Source organism: Marmota marmota, unplaced genomic scaffold, assembly GCF_001458135.2.
Source record: "Marmota marmota marmota unplaced genomic scaffold, marMar, whole genome shotgun sequence".
Classification (NCBI taxonomy): Eukaryota; Metazoa; Chordata; class Mammalia; order Rodentia; family Sciuridae; genus Marmota; species Marmota marmota.
Window position 1 is genome coordinate 3,203,944 of NW_026000221.1, and position 17,930 is coordinate 3,221,873.

The window sequence follows — 17,930 nt, forward strand, 5'->3', positions numbered from 1 at the left end:
AGCTGGGTAGCTGAGGAAACAGGTACAAGTTCAAGGCCAACTTGGCAATTCAGCAGGACCTGTCTCAAAATAAAATAAAAAGAGCTGGGGATGTAGCTTAACAGTAGAGTGCTTACCTAGGATATGCAAGGCCCTGAGTTTAATTCCCAGTACTACAAAAAAACAAAACAAAACAAAACAAAAAACAAAATGGTTGTCTTGTGTCACTAAATTTTAGGGTAATTTATTACACAGCAGAGGCTCCCTGATATACATGGATGGCTTTTTTTTTTTTTTTTTGTCATAGATTGAACCCAGTGGCACACTGCCACTGATCTACATCCCCAGGCCTTTTTAATTTTTATTTTGAGACAGAGTCTCAATAAGTTGCCCAGGTTGGCCTCAAACTTGGGATCCTCCTGCTTCAGCCTCCTGAGTATATGAGATTACAGGTGTATACTACCATACCCTGCTTGATACACAGAGCTTTAAGCATCATTTTCATACTGACAATTTCTAAAAATTACCCAACAAGTCCTTGAACGCCAAATGTATACTATCTATTTAAAACCACTTGGGTATCTTACAACTAGGCACAGTTAACATATTTGAAACAGAACTTTATTTCTAAACTCACTCTTTCACTGATTGTTCTCATCTGTACATACTTTAACCACTTAGTTACTCAAGCCAGAAACACAGGAGTCTTTTCTTTTTTTGTACCAGAGATTAAACCCACGGGCATTTTACCACTGAGCCACATCCCCACCCCTTTTTATTTTTTATTTTGAGACAGGTCTCATTAAGTTGCTGAGTCTGGCTTCAAACTTGCAATCTTCCTGCCTCAGCCTCCCGAGTTGCTGAGATTGCAGGCATGTGCCACTGCACCCGGCCTCAGGAGTCATTCTTTTATTCTTTTTTTGGTATTGGGGATTGAACCCAGGTGGGGGTGGTTAACCACTGAGGCACACCCCAGCCCTCTCTTTAGTGTAATTTATTTAGATACAGGGACTTGCTGAATTGCTAGGAGTCATTTTTAATGGCTCACTATTCTTCATTACCACCCCAAACCCACATCTAGTCTGTCACTTAGTTCTTTCAATTCTACCATGAGCACTTTTCTTTATTTTGCCTTCCTGTCCATCTCTACTGTCACAAGCTGATGCAAAGCAAGTGGTCATTCTCTTGACTGGACAAATGCAATAGCCTCCTGACTAGTCACCACCTTCCATTCTCGCCCTTTGCAGTGCATTCTCTGCCAGCAGATGCAAGAGCAGAGCATGCCCCATGTCACTGCATCTTGGATGATTTTTTCCTGTGCACAGGAGAAAACACAAGCTTTCCCCCAGGACCTCTAAGACAGGAGGGATCTGTCCCTTGTTCCTTGTCCAACCTCGTCTCTCTCTGCGCTCTCCTTTGCTCATCCTTACTTTTCAGCCACTTTGGTCTTCTTTGATTTCTTCATACTCTTAATTTTTTCCCTTCCCCCAACCTCCCTATCTGCTGTGCCCTTTTCCTGGAATCCCTTCCCCTCCTTTCTTGGCCTGGAAAACTTCCACTGTAGCTCTGATGTCATCTCAAATGTGACATCATTAAAGAAGATAGATCGTTTTCTTAAGTTTCAAGTTCTTGGAAGACAGACATACGTTAGGTTTGCTATGAAATAATGGTTCCTGGCACATAGTAGTCCCTCTTTCATATTTCTGTTGGCTAATGAATGAATAAATAAGTAGTTTCCAGCCACCTCCATTCATTTATATATTTAACATATATTTTCTTGAGTAACTACTGGGATCAGTCCCCATCTAGCTTCCAGGGATACACTGGTATACATCGACAGGCATGTCCGACTTCGTGGTGCTTACAGCTGAGTGAAGAAACACCTCTTGATCGAATAATTACCATCCTTAGTGTATAATAGCAAAGGGAAATACATGCTCTGAAAACAAAAATAAGTTCTATGGCAATCTAGACTGAGGGGGCCACTCTGGACTGAGAGGACATGAAGAGCTTCCTAAGGAAGCAACTCTAAAAGCTGAAGGATGATCAGAAATGGACAGGAGTGGGGACTTAGGGAGTGAGCATGCAGTCCAAGGAGGGGGAGGGAGAAAGTGCTTTGGAAGGAACCAGGTGAAGGGACGCAGAATTAAAGGAGAGAAGCATGGGAGCTGGGAGCAGTGAGGATGCCCCTTATTTTATTTTTTTCTTTTCTTTTTTGCTATTCTTGGGCTTGAACCTAGGACCTCACACATGCCAGATATGTGTTTCACCACTGAGCCATATCCCCAGTTCCTGGATGCACCACATTCTAAAAGCACTGGAAAGCATTTTGAAGGGTATAAACCTGGAAGGTGATGGGTATTTGACAAGGTCATATTACATTTGACAATATTACTCCGTCTACTACGTGGAAGATACATGGGGAGGTCAAGAAGGGATGGAGGAGATTCCTGTTGACCTCCTAGACAGAGGATGGGTGCTGTGAGCTGGGGGAACAGCAGAGAAGAGGGAGAGATGTGGGCAGAGATGAGAAGGAGGACGATGAGGAAGACAAAGGATTCTTTTGGAGGTACATGACCGCCACCACCACTACCCCAACACACACACACACACACACACACAAGTACACATACTGCCTCTGCATGTCTTATTTGGAACTGTAAATTCCACTTATCAAGGCCAAAAGATTTCTTGGAGATTCTTTTCTTTACTAACAAGTCGATCCTTCACAGAGGCAGAAGCTGAGTTGATTTGATCAAGTTCCTGCTAATTTAGAAACAGTGAGGAACAAAGATAAAGAAGAGCAGGAGAAGAAGATTAACATTTAACAGGGATGAGAGGTGGGAGGGAAAGGGAGAGAGAAGGGAAATTGCATGGTAATGGAAGGAGACCCTCAGGGTTACACAGTGGAGGAGGTAGAGCGAGAGGAGGGGAGGGGAGGGGAGAGGTGGGGAGGGGGGNCAATAAAAAATTAAAAAAAAAAAAAGTACACTGGATGGTCTACAGTATTTAATCTTTGTTCTTTTTACTGGACAGGAATCTACACTTCCAGACTGTCTAGTTCAATACTGTGCACTTTTCATCCAGACTCCTGGGCCTTCTTCCTTCCTCAGGAAGCCCAGGCTGCTGCCATGGGCTCCAGCTCCTGGACCTCTCCCCTCTTCAACCCCAGGAGCTCCTGATTTGAGCCCTGGAGCTTCTCTCCCTGCCAGGGAACCCAGCCTTCTCTCACCTCACAGACCCCTACTCCTTTCTCTCTTGTTGACTCTGATGCCTGCTACCTGATCCCACCCTGAGCCCACCCCAGCCAACCTGCAGCCTCTTCTTGGCCAGGCAGAGTCCTCCTCAAGCTCTCCATGGATTCCAAACCTCGCCCTTGACTTGATGCTTCACTCTGCCACTTTATTTTCTTTGTCGTGGGTCAAACTCCTCAAGGCCCCTCTGGCTAGATTCCCTGGGCTGGAGTCTGTGAGTACAGGGAGAGGAACGGGACAGACTCTCAAGACCCTCTCCCTTCTCCACTTCCTCCTCAATCTTGAATCCTCCCCAAAGAGGCAAGATCCATAGTGCCACCCAGAACAGGGAAGGGGGCTGTGATTAGTGGCAGGTTCTCCCCTGGCACTAGAGTCTTGGAGCTCGTTGGTCTGTATAGCAGAACAGAAATGGAGGCTTGGTCCACAGAGAGAAAGCTCTGAGTACTGAGTCTCCTTTCAAGGGAGCACTGGTTCTTCTAGGCAAAGCCACCTTCTAATCCACAGGAAGTTTCCTCGTTGGTCACCTTTATTCTTGGTGAGCCATGGAGGACACTATGCACTATTCACTTTGTTCAGAAACTGAGGTGATCAAGCAGGAACAAGGCCAGGCTCAGTGGATATTCTGAAATATGAGATAAAATGTGAACAATTTCCTTTATAAAGATAAGAGGTTCTTAGCTTTTGAGGGATCATAAAACCTTAGGACGGGCTAAGGGTCCTTTCACCAGAAAAATTTATGTGCGGAAAACTGCACAAAGCTCTGCATATATCAGCAGGACTCTATCAGGCAGAGGGCCGGGGCTCTGGCTCCAACAAGCAGGCAGGTGAGTACACAATTCCCCCATCTCCATGCTCGGTGGAGAGAGAATCCTAGTCTCCTCCCGGGTCCAGTCCCCAGGTCCTGGCTGCAGAGAAATAGCCAGTGAATGAGTATTATTAGGAGGCAATCCCCCAAATCAGGGGCCCTTCCTTTCTCCTATCATTTAAATTGGGGCTCCAGAACAAGAATTTCTCTTCAAGTCAAGAGGTGAGTAAAGTGCTAGTATGATGTTTCATAAGGGAAAAGTCTACATGCTGCACCCCATGCCCTGGACTAAATATGCTGTCGACTCACTGATGAGCCAGAACCAGGGCCTTCTGGGTCACTAGAGAGGAACCTACAGAGACACACAGGTATGCATGTGCACACACACACACACACACACACACAGCTAAGACATCAGTCTCTACAGACTCTACATGTTTGGAGTCTGTCCTTTACTGGGGTATCAACTTGGACAAAATAAACAAAGTCTCCATAATTAAAACAAAAAGAAAATAAACAACAACAACAAAATGGCCTCTAAGTCAATAAGAGCAAAGTCTGCAGGAGCCCCAGTTAGGCCAAGAATTTTTTTTTCTGCCCTTTTAAATTTTTTACAATGAGCCAGGTGTGGTGGTGCATTTCTGTAATCCCAGCAACTAAGAAGGCTGAGGTAGGAGGATCACAAGATCAAGGCTGGCCTTGCAACTTAATTAGACTCGTCTCAAATTAAAAAATAAAAGGACTGGGGATGTAACTCAGTGGTAAAGCACTCCTGGATTTATTCCCCTGTACCCAAACAACACATTTGATGAACTCACCCTTCCCTTTCCTGAGCATAAGAAAATTGTTTTCACTGTTAGTTTAGGTATTTCTCCAAATTTTCCCCTCAAGGTAAAAAGAGAAAATAAATTTTTACATGTTTGGCATTATAATTCAATTGGTAAACATTTACTGTAGGTCTTCTATGCACCACAATGTGGCAGACACCACGGTAAAGAACTAGATGCTGCGTATGCCTACCCTACATTACAGAAATAGTTCAGGTGCAATGCGTCTTCCCACAGATGCTCCAGGGTGTCATGTCATCTAGGAGTCGTGGGAGGAAGTGATATTTGACACCTCCTTTAACGGTGAAAAATAGCATGTGGGGGCTCAGTCCCTGGAGCCTGTGTGTCCTCATTGTACCTTGTTCCTGTTTTCCTGCTCTGTCCATTATCAGGTGTGCAGGTAGGGGGACCTTGATCACACTACACCACAGCAGGGGAGATGTGCAAAGCCTTGGGAGTGCCAACTGGGTAGGCGTGGGGTGGCAGAATGGTCCTGGGCTGGGCTTAAGTAGAAGTCACAGGTAAGATAGTGATGGTGCTCCTGAAATGTTGTAGGAGGGCTTGTCCTTAGAGAACTCTCATCTTCCCGTTTCTATCTGTCTCTTCTCTAATACCTCCAGCCTTCCTCCTCATTGTGAAGGTAACTCCCCAGGGCCCAGAAGAACCTGGCAATCTAGTGATGCACAGTTAGTATAGCTCTAAAACAAACCATGGCCTCCCAAGCCCTGGACTGTCCTGCCCACCTCTCCAGGCTCATCTCTCCTTGTTTTTTCCTCTGTCCAATACATTGGTCTTTCTTTAGTTTCCCATTGTCACTGCCATGCTGCCCTATGTTGCTGGTCTTGATACACACCAGTCCATCTCCTAGAATGCTCTGCTCACCTTTAACCCCACCCAAACATCCCCCTTGGATTCACTCCTGTTCATCTTTCAGGTCTCCCCTAACACCCTTTGGTTAGAGCAGCCTGTGCTGCCCCTGGCTCTGTGCCCTCATGGCCTGTGCTCTTTGATACAGTGTGATTATTTGATCATTGCCCATTTTCTCCACTGAGTTAGAGAATCTGTGTGGACAGGGATGGGTCTGTTTTTCACTCATGGTGTCTGGCACCTGTCTTTACAGAGCCTGCCACGTAGTAGGCTACCAGTAAGACTATGACAAGTGTGCAGGTGACTGATGAACCATGTGTGCCCAACGTGGGGAAATCTACGTAGACCAAGCAGATCCCTGGATCTCACTTTGTGTGCTGGCCTGGCAGCAGTGGAGTCCAGGAAGCCCATGGTGTCTGCCACACCATGACTGCCTCATCAGAAAAGTGACCTGAGCCCATTCCTTCCTGTATCAGGGGCTTTGTCTTGTGCTGTGCAGTTGGAGTGGAAGCAGCCCTATAGCTCTGACCACAGCTGCCCAGGTAAGGACTGACATGTGCCCTGCCAAATTACAAACAACTAGGTATGATAGAAGCCAATACATTCCAAGGAGGCTTGGCATGAAATTTGCCAAATACTGGGACTTCGTCTGGGCAGTGGCAAACTTGGGAGTTTCTCGAAAGAGGTCAACTACTGTGAATTCTAGAAAAGGAAATAAAAGAGCAGGAGGTCTTCTCTAGGGCAGGCTCTAACCCCAACCTGCCCTAAGCTATTGTTCTAGAAGCCTGCTGGACAATCCACTCTCTGTAGCCCTGGTACCAAAGCAAATTTATGGACAAGGAAACACACATTCCCCGACGTCCTTGTCATGTGCCTCCATGGTCACTGAGACCTAGCGTTCATCCTCTCGTCTCACGTGGAAGGAGTAAGAACAATCTAAGTGAAGTGTGAAGACGAGGAATGAAACTGGTTCTTCCTTAAGGCTGTTCATTTAGCTCTGGGGACATTGACCTGCTGATGAAATCATTCATGACATCCTCGTGGTTCCAGCACAGTTGGGGTCCTTAAGGTGAAATATCACAGCTAGATGAAGACAGGATGTGTTTGTGAGTCGGCAGCACTCACCAAAACACCCAGGTGCCAAGTCCTATGGAATTCAATGCAAGGGTGGATGTTGGTGTCCAGGTGTATCTAGTTACTCCAATTTATTTGTGGGTATGTCAGTGCTGCCCAATCATTAAGAAAGGTATCACTGGATCTATTTCCATGAGGTTGGATATAGACCTCAAAAATGAATATCAGACAGGTGACAAGGAGACCAGATGAACAAAGCAAAGAAAATAATTTTTCCATTGAAAAAGTTGAGCTCAGCTGATGATTATCAGAAGAATAAAGCAGGTGTCCGAGGATCATCCTAGGCAGCCTAGAGATGGGACAAGTCTCTCTGACTTGATTGCATTCCATGAGAGCAAGGCCTCTGCATGTGTTTGTTCTCTAATCAGCCTCGGTGTTGAGCCTAGGTCCCGTAACAGGTACTCAGTAAATGTTTGTTCAGCCATAAATGAATCAGAAAGGAAGTTGCAATCATGATACCAGAGATCAGAACTGAGAAATGACTGAAGGATGTGATGGGACAGAAGATTCAAGGAGAGAGATGGGTGTTCTTTTTCACTTATCTTTATCTCTGAATGTCCTTATTTTTCTTGAATGAACAGAGGAATGTATGAAATAATTCCTTACCATTATAGTTCCTGGAATATATAGAATCTCAACCAGCAATCATAAGTAAGTAAAATAAATTTTTTATCTTAGATAAAAGATAAAATTCTTTCCTGTCGTTCTAAAACCAGAAGCAGTCCCCAGATGGTTTTTGCTCTGATCTCAGAGACATTAAAACCACGACCACATTGGAGCTCCAATATCATGCGAGTTCCCATTTCTGTCAGAATGACCCAGCAGGGGGCTCCTTCTACTCCATCAATATGCATTTGGGACAGAGGACTTTGTGAACTTGTTATCTTGCTTTTTATACACTTGAATTTGGTTTTTAGCACACAGTGCAACAGTGCTTTACAAAAGCAAGTTTTGTGGAAGCAATATAACAGATCAACATCTCTGGACTGCTTAGCATGGCTCCTCTCAGGGATGGAAACAGTACGCTGCATGACTTGGGAAGTCAGAGTGGACTTCGAAAAGCTTAACTGATTTGATTCAACAGTACAAATTACCTCTAATGTGGCACATTAGTGATGCCCCCATATTGTCAATGACACATCCACAGGAGTATTAGTCACTATAAAAACAGAATGAATAGGTTTCACTATACTTCAAGATAAACCTGTTGGAACACTAACTCCATTCACTTCGGGCTCTTTGAACTTGCTCAGGGCCTTCACCTGGCTGTTAGAACACTTATAAAGTTTTACGGTGTACTTGCTCTATGTGATTTTGCCATCACTGAAAGACACAGATTCAGGTTAGAAATTGCAATTGTATACATCAACACATTTATTTATTATCTTACTTAATAACCCATTGTTTTCCCAATCCAGTTTGCACAATACTGTGGTTCATTGACATTTATCATAGGATTCATAAGAACCATTTTTGGGGGATGCAGTATTGTAGTACAGGTCTGTGTTTTGGTAAGAGTGCACCAAGACAGCAGATAGCTTTGTGTGGTGATTAGAGCAGGAGTTTGGGAGTTAAGCTCCACTCATGTGAATTCAAGCTCCCTTACTATTTACACAAATTCAGGAATGGACTTGACCTCTCTGGGCCCTCCTTATCTCTCACCATCTCAACTTTGCTCCTCTGTTCCTATTTATACACCTCTCAGAATGCCAAGCATCAAGAGAAGATCCTTGAGGACCAGACAGGCCTCATGAAGGAGGAAGAAGAATATAAAGTGGCCTGGGAAGGAAAGACAGTGAAAGGGGACATTTCCCCCAGAGAGATTACTGTGAAAGAAAGGTGTGTTGACGGAAATGTGATGGTCAGTTGGGAGTTGGAAGCAGTGCAGGTAGCTCAGAGACAAGTTTGATGACAGGTGAAAGAGAGCATAAAAGGAAATGGATGGGGAGGTGGTAAGGGACTAGGTTGTGGGAAGCAGAGTATGCAAATTTTTACAGAGTATGCAAAGTGAGGAATAAGCCTCCTGAACAAACCATTTCAAAAGAATTCTGTTATATCCTCTAAAGATGAGCAAACACCAGTTCTTTAAAAAGATATACTCTAAGGCGGGCCAGAAATACTTTTGGGTGTTGTAAACCCACATCTGCCATAGAAATATGTGCATCCACAATAGTTAGTCCTTTCATGGCTTGTATCTTATTTTTCTTCGTGTGTGTGTGGCAGGGGGGAATGATGATTTTAGTAATTGGAACCTCATGGTAAGATTACGGTTGCTATTTATAAAATATATAAGCACATTTCTCAACAGTTTGCCTAAAGTAAGTGCTTGATCAATATTGGCTATTATTGTAAGTACATATGTATGCAAAGAGGTCTGGCAAAGTGTTACAACAGCTTATTAATCATGGTCATTTCTAATTCATGGAATTTCAATTATTTTTTTACCATTCTTGACCTTTTCTCCATAATTTGAATTTTCCCCGTAAACGTCATGTCATTTTTATAAAAACCATAAAGGTTTATTTTTTAAAAATCCATACTTAGCAATAAAAAGTAGGAAATGTAGTCCAATAAGATACAGTTGTACTTGTAACCACCTTTTGAATTACTGTGCTGAATTGTTTAACCCCTTAGTGCTAAAATCTCCACCTTAGAAAAAGGTCCTTGTTTTGCATGTTCATGATTAAATGGTGTGTTATACCTAAGAGGTGTTTACAAACCAAGGAGCTCCTTAATGAGAAGTAGGTTCTCTTCCACTGTGAACCCTTGGGTTAACAGTTTTAAAATGACAGATTTTGATTTTTTTAGTTTCTAGATGTTACATCAAGTGTTCAAGGGTTTTAAAGACAGAAGACAAACAAAAGTCCCCCAGGGCAGGGAATTACCGTTGTATTCTCACTGCTTGTCACAGTGACTGGTACACTGTGGATATCATATGCATGTTTTTATATTGATTGAATAAATGAATGAATGAAAGCTGAATCCAAGGCCTGGGTTCTGCTTGGGAGGTAAGGGGAGTCACACCCATTGCATACTAAAATTGAATTAGGAAATTTAGAAAAAATAGATGTAAACAATTTGATTTTAACTAGAAGCAAACATAAGACCAAAATTGAAGCAGAAAATCAAATGGCTCTTTATTGAGGGCTTGCAGCATACCAGGCCTGATCTGAGTGTTAAAGATTCAATTGTGAAGAGGAGCTTAATTACAGTGAGGAATATAGACTTTGATCAAGTTAAGACGCGTGAGAAGCGAGTCCCAGCATAGCAAGAGCTGGATGCTCTGTAAGTATGTAAGGGGGGGACCCAATCTAGGTGGGATGGGGAGGGAGGGAGAGTGGATGTGGACAGGGACAGCCTTTGTAAGCAAGTGATGTTTAAGCTGAGACTTACAGTTGATGAGAAGGAGGCAGACAGGGTAAGAGTGCTAGGCACAGCCTTCCACACCTTCTTTGCAAGGTGGAGAGAGAGAATAAGTGAGGGAACAGCAGACACAATCCTGATTTGGAGAAAAGCTTATGAAATGTGAAGAACAGAAAGAAGGCCCACGTGAGCAAGACACATGCAAAAATATTGGTGACAGCAGGAACCATATCACTCAGGGGAGGGCCATGGGTGGGGTTCCAGGTTTTATCTCAAATGCAATGGGATTGTAGAACTTTTATTCAAGGGTGGCCATAATCGTATTTACATTTCAGAGGCGGGTATTGGAAATCAAACCCAGAGCTTCCTGCATGCTAGGCAAACACTCTGCCACTGAGTTATTTCCCCAACTCAACTCATTGGCTTTTTCAACATATGATAACTTCTGGGCGATAAAGGGACAGAGAAAGGCTGTATGATGGTCCCAGGAGATGTAATTGTGAGGTGGTGCTGAGTATCTATGGACAGAGGCCATGGAAAGAAGTGGGTAGATTTGAGATACGGTTTGAGGTAGAGCTGGTAAGACTTGACACTAACCAAAAATGGCAGGGCAACCTTATTTAACCCTGACTACTGCATCAAGACAGCAGCGTTGTTGCTCTTCATGCCAGCAGTATTTCCCCCAAACTCTATCATGGCTTTATTTTCCTGCAGGTACTTATTACAATGGGACATTCTAAATGTTACTTGTTTTCCTATTTTTAAAAAAATGATGTGTTTATTATTACTTGGATTTTTGTCTGTTTTGTTTCATAGTATATATCTGATGATGCTTGATATATACTAGGTGTTCAATAAAAATTCATCATCTTATTGAACTAAGGAGTAAGTAAAGAAATAAATGAGGATGAGAGACAGGGATATGTATAGATTTTTTTTTTTAGTTGGCTATTGCTACTTAACAAACAAGCCCAGAATCTTTGTAGTATATAACAACAAACATTGATTTTTTTCTCACTCATGAGTCTGTGAAACAGCTTGGGTAGCAGTGCTTCAAGCTGCAGGTCTGTTGAGCTGGCTTCTTACTAGGGTGTGGGGTGACTCTGTCCCTGTACATTTTCATTATCCTTAGACCATTAGTTACTGGGGTCTGATCTTTTAAAGATGGATAACAGAACAAAAGACAAAGTCAAACCATCAAGCATATTTAATGGTTATGTTCATGTCATATCTACTGGCCAAAGTCATCATGGCCAAATTCAACTTCAAGAGAGCATATTCTACCTTCTCCAGTGGAGGATACTGCAAAGCCACATGGCAAAGAAGTGTGTTATATCACAACAGGGAAGGAGTGAAGATTTAGGAACAATAACCCAATCTATCAATATGATTGCCACATCTGGCTTCAGCAACTAAGGGGTGAAATTGCCACTTATCCATATAGGGAAGACCAGAGCAGGACCAGGTAGGGGAGGGCATATGACAAATACCAGGAGTTCAAATTTGGATCTGAGAAATCCAGTGAGACTGTCAATAGCATATGTTGCAAGAAGTAGAAGTATAACTAGCTTAAACAATAGCAGATTGTACTGGATAATGTAATTAAAAAGTCTAAGGAGGATCTGTAGAGCTTCAGGTATAGCTGAATCCAGGGTCTCAAAATATCTCACAAGGAATTTGTTTAGCTTCAGTTTCTCTGTTGTCTCTCTTTTGGCTTCATTGTGATATTCCAAGGTAACAGGATGGACCCTGGCATCCTCAGAATCACCTTTAATCACCTTTAGTGATGACAGAAAGAAGGAGAACTTTTCTCTTTCAGTGTCCATACATCACCTAAGGAGTGATGCATGTTATTTCACTGAGGCCACATGTCCATTGATGAGCCATTTATGATGGTCTGTGTAGCTGGGATATCATGATAACCCTTCTGGGTCATCTCTGGGGTTGGGTGTCAAGGTTGTGGTAACTATAGGAGTGGAATGGTAACAAAAAAGAAGCAAGAGAGAGAGGATTGTAAAATTTGAGGGCAGGCAAAATATTTAACTAATATAATCAGTTTGGGAAGTTAAGAGGGTAGTTGCTTTAGTTTGGACCTGGAATGTCTCCCAAAGACCTATGGCTTGGCTGTCAGCCCATAGCACCCTTAGGAGGTGGTGAAACTTTTAGGAGAAAGGACTGGGTGGAAAGAAGTTAGGTCATTGGGAGCATGCCTTTGAAGGGCTATTGAGACCTTGGCCCCTCCTCTTTCTTTCTCTTTTTGCTGCCCAGCTGCCATGAGGTGAAAAGTTCTCCTCCCCTATGTGCTCCCACCATGATGCGCTGCTTTCCCACATGTCCAAAAGCAACAGGTCACCTGACCATGAAGTGAAACTTCTGAAACCATGAACCCAAATAAACCTTTCTCAGGTATTTGTTACAGTGGTAGAAAGTAAACTAACACAGTAGTTGAATTTAAGCGTCTGAAATTCATTAGCCAAGTCCAATGGAAGACAAATTTAGGTATGGTCTATAACAGATGGTACCAAGAGGCCTGGAAAGAATGATATTACCTATTGGAGTGAGAAGGGAAGAGAGCCCATTGTCCTGTAAAATGAATGCATATTTTATGTAACAAATCAATTTGATTACAGTATTGTAGACATTTCTGGTATATCATGAGGAAATGCGTGTTTTTAAAACAAACACATGTGGTGCACTTACTATATGCCAACACTGTTTTAAGTGTCTTACAATCCTCACAAACATTTTTTAAAATTGATATTACTGTCATCTCCATTTTACAGATGAGGAGACTGAGGCACAGACTGGGTACAAAACTTGTCTGAGGTACACAGGTAGTATGTCAACAGTCTGTTTTCAAACTAAGAAGTCAGCTCTGGAGTCCTTAGGAATAAAATTTCACGCAGTTAAAAGTCTTTCTAGAAAATGTGAAATTTTGTCTGTCCCTCTTCCTCAATTCCATAGCACTCCCAGATTTTCACCTGATGCTCTGGATTTGTTGTGGGGTACACATGTGGTTTGGCTCCTCTGAGACCCACGTCTCTGAGGATGAAAACTGAGAATGTTGAACCATGGAGGTTAGTGGAGTTAACTCAGGGGGTAGGGTGGCGGGGTGGCCAGCAGGAGAAACAGATGCTGCTTCAGTCTGGAAGAAACAAGTGTTCGCTCCAAGCCCTGCTTTAGAAAGCCTCTTTGTTTTATGACTCTGGGTGCAAGCAACCCTTTTAATTTTGTGTTTTGGATTCCAGCCATAGGAGGCCTTCTTTAATGTAGCAGATGGCTGGAGACAGGCGAGCCAGGTTCTTCCACTCTAAAACAAGCTGCCTTCCCCAGAGAGGAGTCTCCTAATTATGTTGTTCTGAAAAAGAAAGAGATAACTTAAAATGGGCACATTAAACGTACACCATATGTAATGCAACCACTGTTTTGAGCATCTGCAAACGTGTAGATCAGGAGAGCCTTTGAGAATATGATGAAAGCTATGGGCTTTTTCTGCAGAAAATTCGTACATAGGTATAAATGAAAAATGTGCACAAGGGGCTCATGGATTCTCTGACACTTTCTCTGAAGCTTCGCGATCCCTGTGCTTCAATAGAGGCAGCTTCCATTCTTTTACTTTTCTCTTCCCAGTACATTACGATTTCAACTTCTCAGTTGTGAAAATAAAGAGATTTGTCTGTGGACTCTTACGGAAACATTTCATGCCAGATCACCAAAGATTCACTGGAAAAAAAGCCTTTCAAATATTCTATAAAATCACTTTAGTGTAATCTCTGGTTGACATGGAATTTGGGTTCATTCTTTTAAAGATGAACATGAAAGTTCTTTTGGCCAATTTTAACACAGTGATTTCTCTCTCTCTCTCTGAACTGTGGAGTATGTCTTTGTGCATCACTTCTTGGGAACTCGCCCTTCTTGGAACTCTTTTCTGTTTAGCTCTGGCTCTGGCACTGTTTTCAATATTAAGGATGGGGGAAGGGGTTGCTCTGCCAATAGAAGGACATACAAGGATTTCTCAGAGTTGGGGATGGAAGTTTTATTGTTTCTAAGGATCCTGTCTGGAGGAGCCATACAAACTGATGTCCACTTTTCATGGCTGTCTGTAGATGTGAGGTGTCTTTGACGTATCTACCCAGAGCCCTTTGAGGATCCTTGTGATGTCAATTGCTGATACATCTATGCTGTGTGATGCCCCCCAAATGCCATTGCATTCTTCCGGCTCTACTGGGGCCTGAGAATTAGTTAGGCAGAATCTTCTGGGCTACTACAGCAATTTGTTGAATTGAGATATTTTTTAAGGATATTCAAAACCAAACCAAATTGGCTCAATGACTTGACATATAAAAATAAAACTTAAAAATAATATGAAGTAGGTTAATTCCAATTTTTCATGTTCCATGCATTATCCCATTTCCTGAAAACTGCCTCCTTCTTAGATCTAGAAAATTCAAGATGGGAACTAAACATTGAGGCTAATTCTCTATGTGAAATGAATAAGCCTTTTGAAAATTTTGAAAGAAAAGGTCCATTTCCTTTCTTAACACCCAATTAAAGAAAAACTATCTGGGGTTTAAATCAAGGTTTCTTAACCTTTGCACTATTGACATTTTGGGCTGGATAATTGTTGACAGAAGGTGGCTGCTCTGGCATTACAGGATGTTTAGCAGCATCCCTGGCCTCTGCCCACTAGGTGCCAGTAGCACTGCCCTCCTCCTTGTGGCAACCAAGAAAGGGTTCAAACTGCCAAATGTTTCCTGGGTGCGGTCACCCTTGGTTGAAAAGCACTGGCCTAAATTATACAGAAATAATTTTCTCTACTAGTAAAGTAAAATTGAATATTGAAGCTGCTGATCTTCTTGATCAGGTAGGTGGCTAAACTGAAAAAGCAGTTTGTCTATTTTGTTGTCTCATGGATTGTATCTACATGTTCAGAGCATCCTGTTCCATATTTGTTCTTAGATCAAAAAACAGGGTCTTCCTTATTCCATTCCTAAGGCTCTGGCAAGCCTGATCATTTGATAATCTTCTTGACATTATATAGATAGCGAACCTTGGACTTCCTATACCTTTGAAGTCTGGGTAATTTCTCAATCCTTTTGGAAGGCTCATGCTGGCTGCTGGAGTCTCCATTCCTCCCTTCTATATAATTATCTCTTCCAACTAAAGACCTAGGCTGACATAGTAACTCAGAGAGATTGGAGTCTCTGGTTGATTTTATCAATATATGAACTCATAGTTCAGGAAGCAAAACTGTTGGCTTTAGGATTACATATGTAACTATTGAAAAGGAATCCTGTAATCACAAATTGTTCTTACATATGTGCAAACAATTTGTTTGGGTAAGGATTTTACTGGCTGTTTGAAGTGAGGAGTGGCTCTAGCATACGAAATATTTAAACCAAATTGTTATGTCCTGTAATGTTCAACAAAGCACTCAGTAAACACCAGTTCTGAATAAAAGGTATCCTCTAAGGCAGAGTCAAGGCACTTCTGGGAGCTGTAAATCCATACAGGCTCCAGAAATATGTGCCTTCCAAGAGTTGGAAATTTCTGAATTAACAACAAATAATCAGTCAGTGTGACAAAGAGTTAAAGCACACAGATTTTACTTTCACAAAGTTTATAATGTAGTAAAGAAGTTTAACATGTAGACCTGATGTAGACCTGAGATTGCAAACTGATGGCCAGCAGGCTAAATTGGACCATGGATTTGTTTTGTTTGGCTTGTACAGGGTTGGCCTCCTGAATGTCTAAGAGAGGGAGAAGAAGGGGGAGGAGAGAGAGGGTGGGTGGTGGAGGGAGAGATTGCTAAAGAGATAAACTGATATTTGGTTTTTGCATAAAAAATACAAGTTTTCAGCTTCCTTTGAAAAATAAGATTTGCCAACACTGGGCCCTTATCCCTACATTTTCCCCTGGTAACAGTTGGCTAGAGTAGAACAGCAGCTGTTCTCTTTGGTGGGAGCAGACACTCTCTGGTTCCCAACTCTGGCTCACTTTCTCCCTCACCAGGCCTGTCACCATTTGAGGTGGCCACTTCAACGCTGAGACTTTTGCAACATTTCTTTGGTCTTTTCTCCATGGAAACAACTTACTAGAGCCTGGAACAAAAACAAAGACAAACAAACAAACAAAATAGCTGCCCCATTTGTGTATCAGGTGATATGACACTGGCTCTGGTATTGGAGATGGCAATAAAGGCAATGAGAAATTGTCAGATTTAGGTTGTACAGTATTTGAAGGCAGATTTAATAGAACTGATGAATTGTATTAGTCTGGGAATTGATTAAACAATGATTCCAATTTTTCTTTTTAAAAATTTTTTTTAGTTGTTGATGGACTTTTATTTTCACTTATTTGTATGTGGTGCTGAGAATTGAACCCAGTGCCTCATGCATTCTAGGCAAGCATGCTACTGCTGAGCCACAACCCCAGCCCTCTTTCCTTTTCTTTTCTTTCTTTCTTCTTTCCTTTCCCTCCCTCCCTCCCTTCCTTCCTTCCTTCCATCAGGGGTTGAACCCAGGGGCCCTTAACCACTGATCCACATCCCCAGCTTTCTTTTATATTTTATGTGGAGCCAGTTGCTAAGTTGCTTAGGGCTTTGCTAAATTGCTGAGACTGGCTTTGAACTCGAGATCCTCCTGTCTCTGTCTCCCAAGCGGCTGGGATTACAAGCGTGCTCCGCAGCACCCGGCCCCAGGTTTGATTTTTAATTGATTTTAAGAGAAAACCTATAATGGAATAGTGGAAAATCAGTATTGACCTTTTAAAATTAAAACAAAAGTATTTAAAAATTTTCCTCACTAGTGCTTTCCAAAGTCAGGTGCCCTAGGTGGTTTCAGTATCATATTCTGGGAAATGCTAACACTTTGGGGAATTTGGAGGGTAAAGGGGAGAATCTCAATCACTGGGAACAGAGGGGTGACATTTATCAGCCTGTGAGTGCCCTCTCTGCACCCTTGGCCCACTTGTCCAGGCCTGCATATCCAGGAGGTGGAGGAGTGAGAATTCCAGGGCTTCAAGATTGCCCTTCTTCAGAGTTATGGCTGCATCCAGGAGGAAGCTGTAAGTTGTTCAGAAACTTGCTTTGAAGCGACTTTTCCATAGTAAGAGGACTCTTTTCCATTCAGATTTATATTATAAATAAATAAAATTAGCGAACTTATGTTTGAAAATACCTTTGCTTGCACTTTATATATAGCAGAGAAATCTCCAACTGTCCATATCCAGGACAATTTATGATAATGTGTGTTTATTTGTTTTGTAGAGGGAGCTGCTGCCTACAACGGACTCCCACTCGCAGGCCTGGCCATTGACGCGAGGAGCCTAGGACTGATCGGAAGTTGGGGTTTGCAGGCTCAAAGCCAAGCGCCGAGGCTTCCTCGGGCTGCCGGGTTAAGGCGGCCCTCCCTTCCTCCCCGCAGCGGTCACTCGGCCCTGGCGCGCATGCGCCGACCCCAGCGGGCGTCCTCCCAGGCTTGCTCCTTCCCTCCCTCCCTCCCTCATCCGGGTCCTGGGCAAGCGGGCGCCTTGCGCGTGTCCTGCGGCCGAGCTGCTAATAAAGTTGCAGCGCGGGGAAGCGCAACGACGGCGCCAGAAGAGCGCGCCCAGCCGGCCCGCGAGTGAGTGAGGGGCCCCGGGGCGGGCGAACGGGGCCGGAGGCTGCTGGCTCGGTCCGGACGCGGCTAGTCCTCAGGCCCT

General features: G+C 43.1%; 1 protein-coding gene across 1 annotated transcript in view; it reads left to right on the forward strand.

Annotated features, from left to right (window-relative positions):
- Positions 1-17,699: 17,699 nt before the first annotated feature.
- Positions 17,700-17,930, forward strand: part of Smad5 (SMAD family member 5) — a 38,715-nt gene continuing 38,484 nt past the window's right edge. Inside the window, exon 1 of the mRNA XM_015488590.2 lies at positions 17,700-17,851. The gene's annotated coding sequence lies outside the window, so the exon portion shown is untranslated. The remainder of the gene's footprint in view (positions 17,852-17,930) is intronic.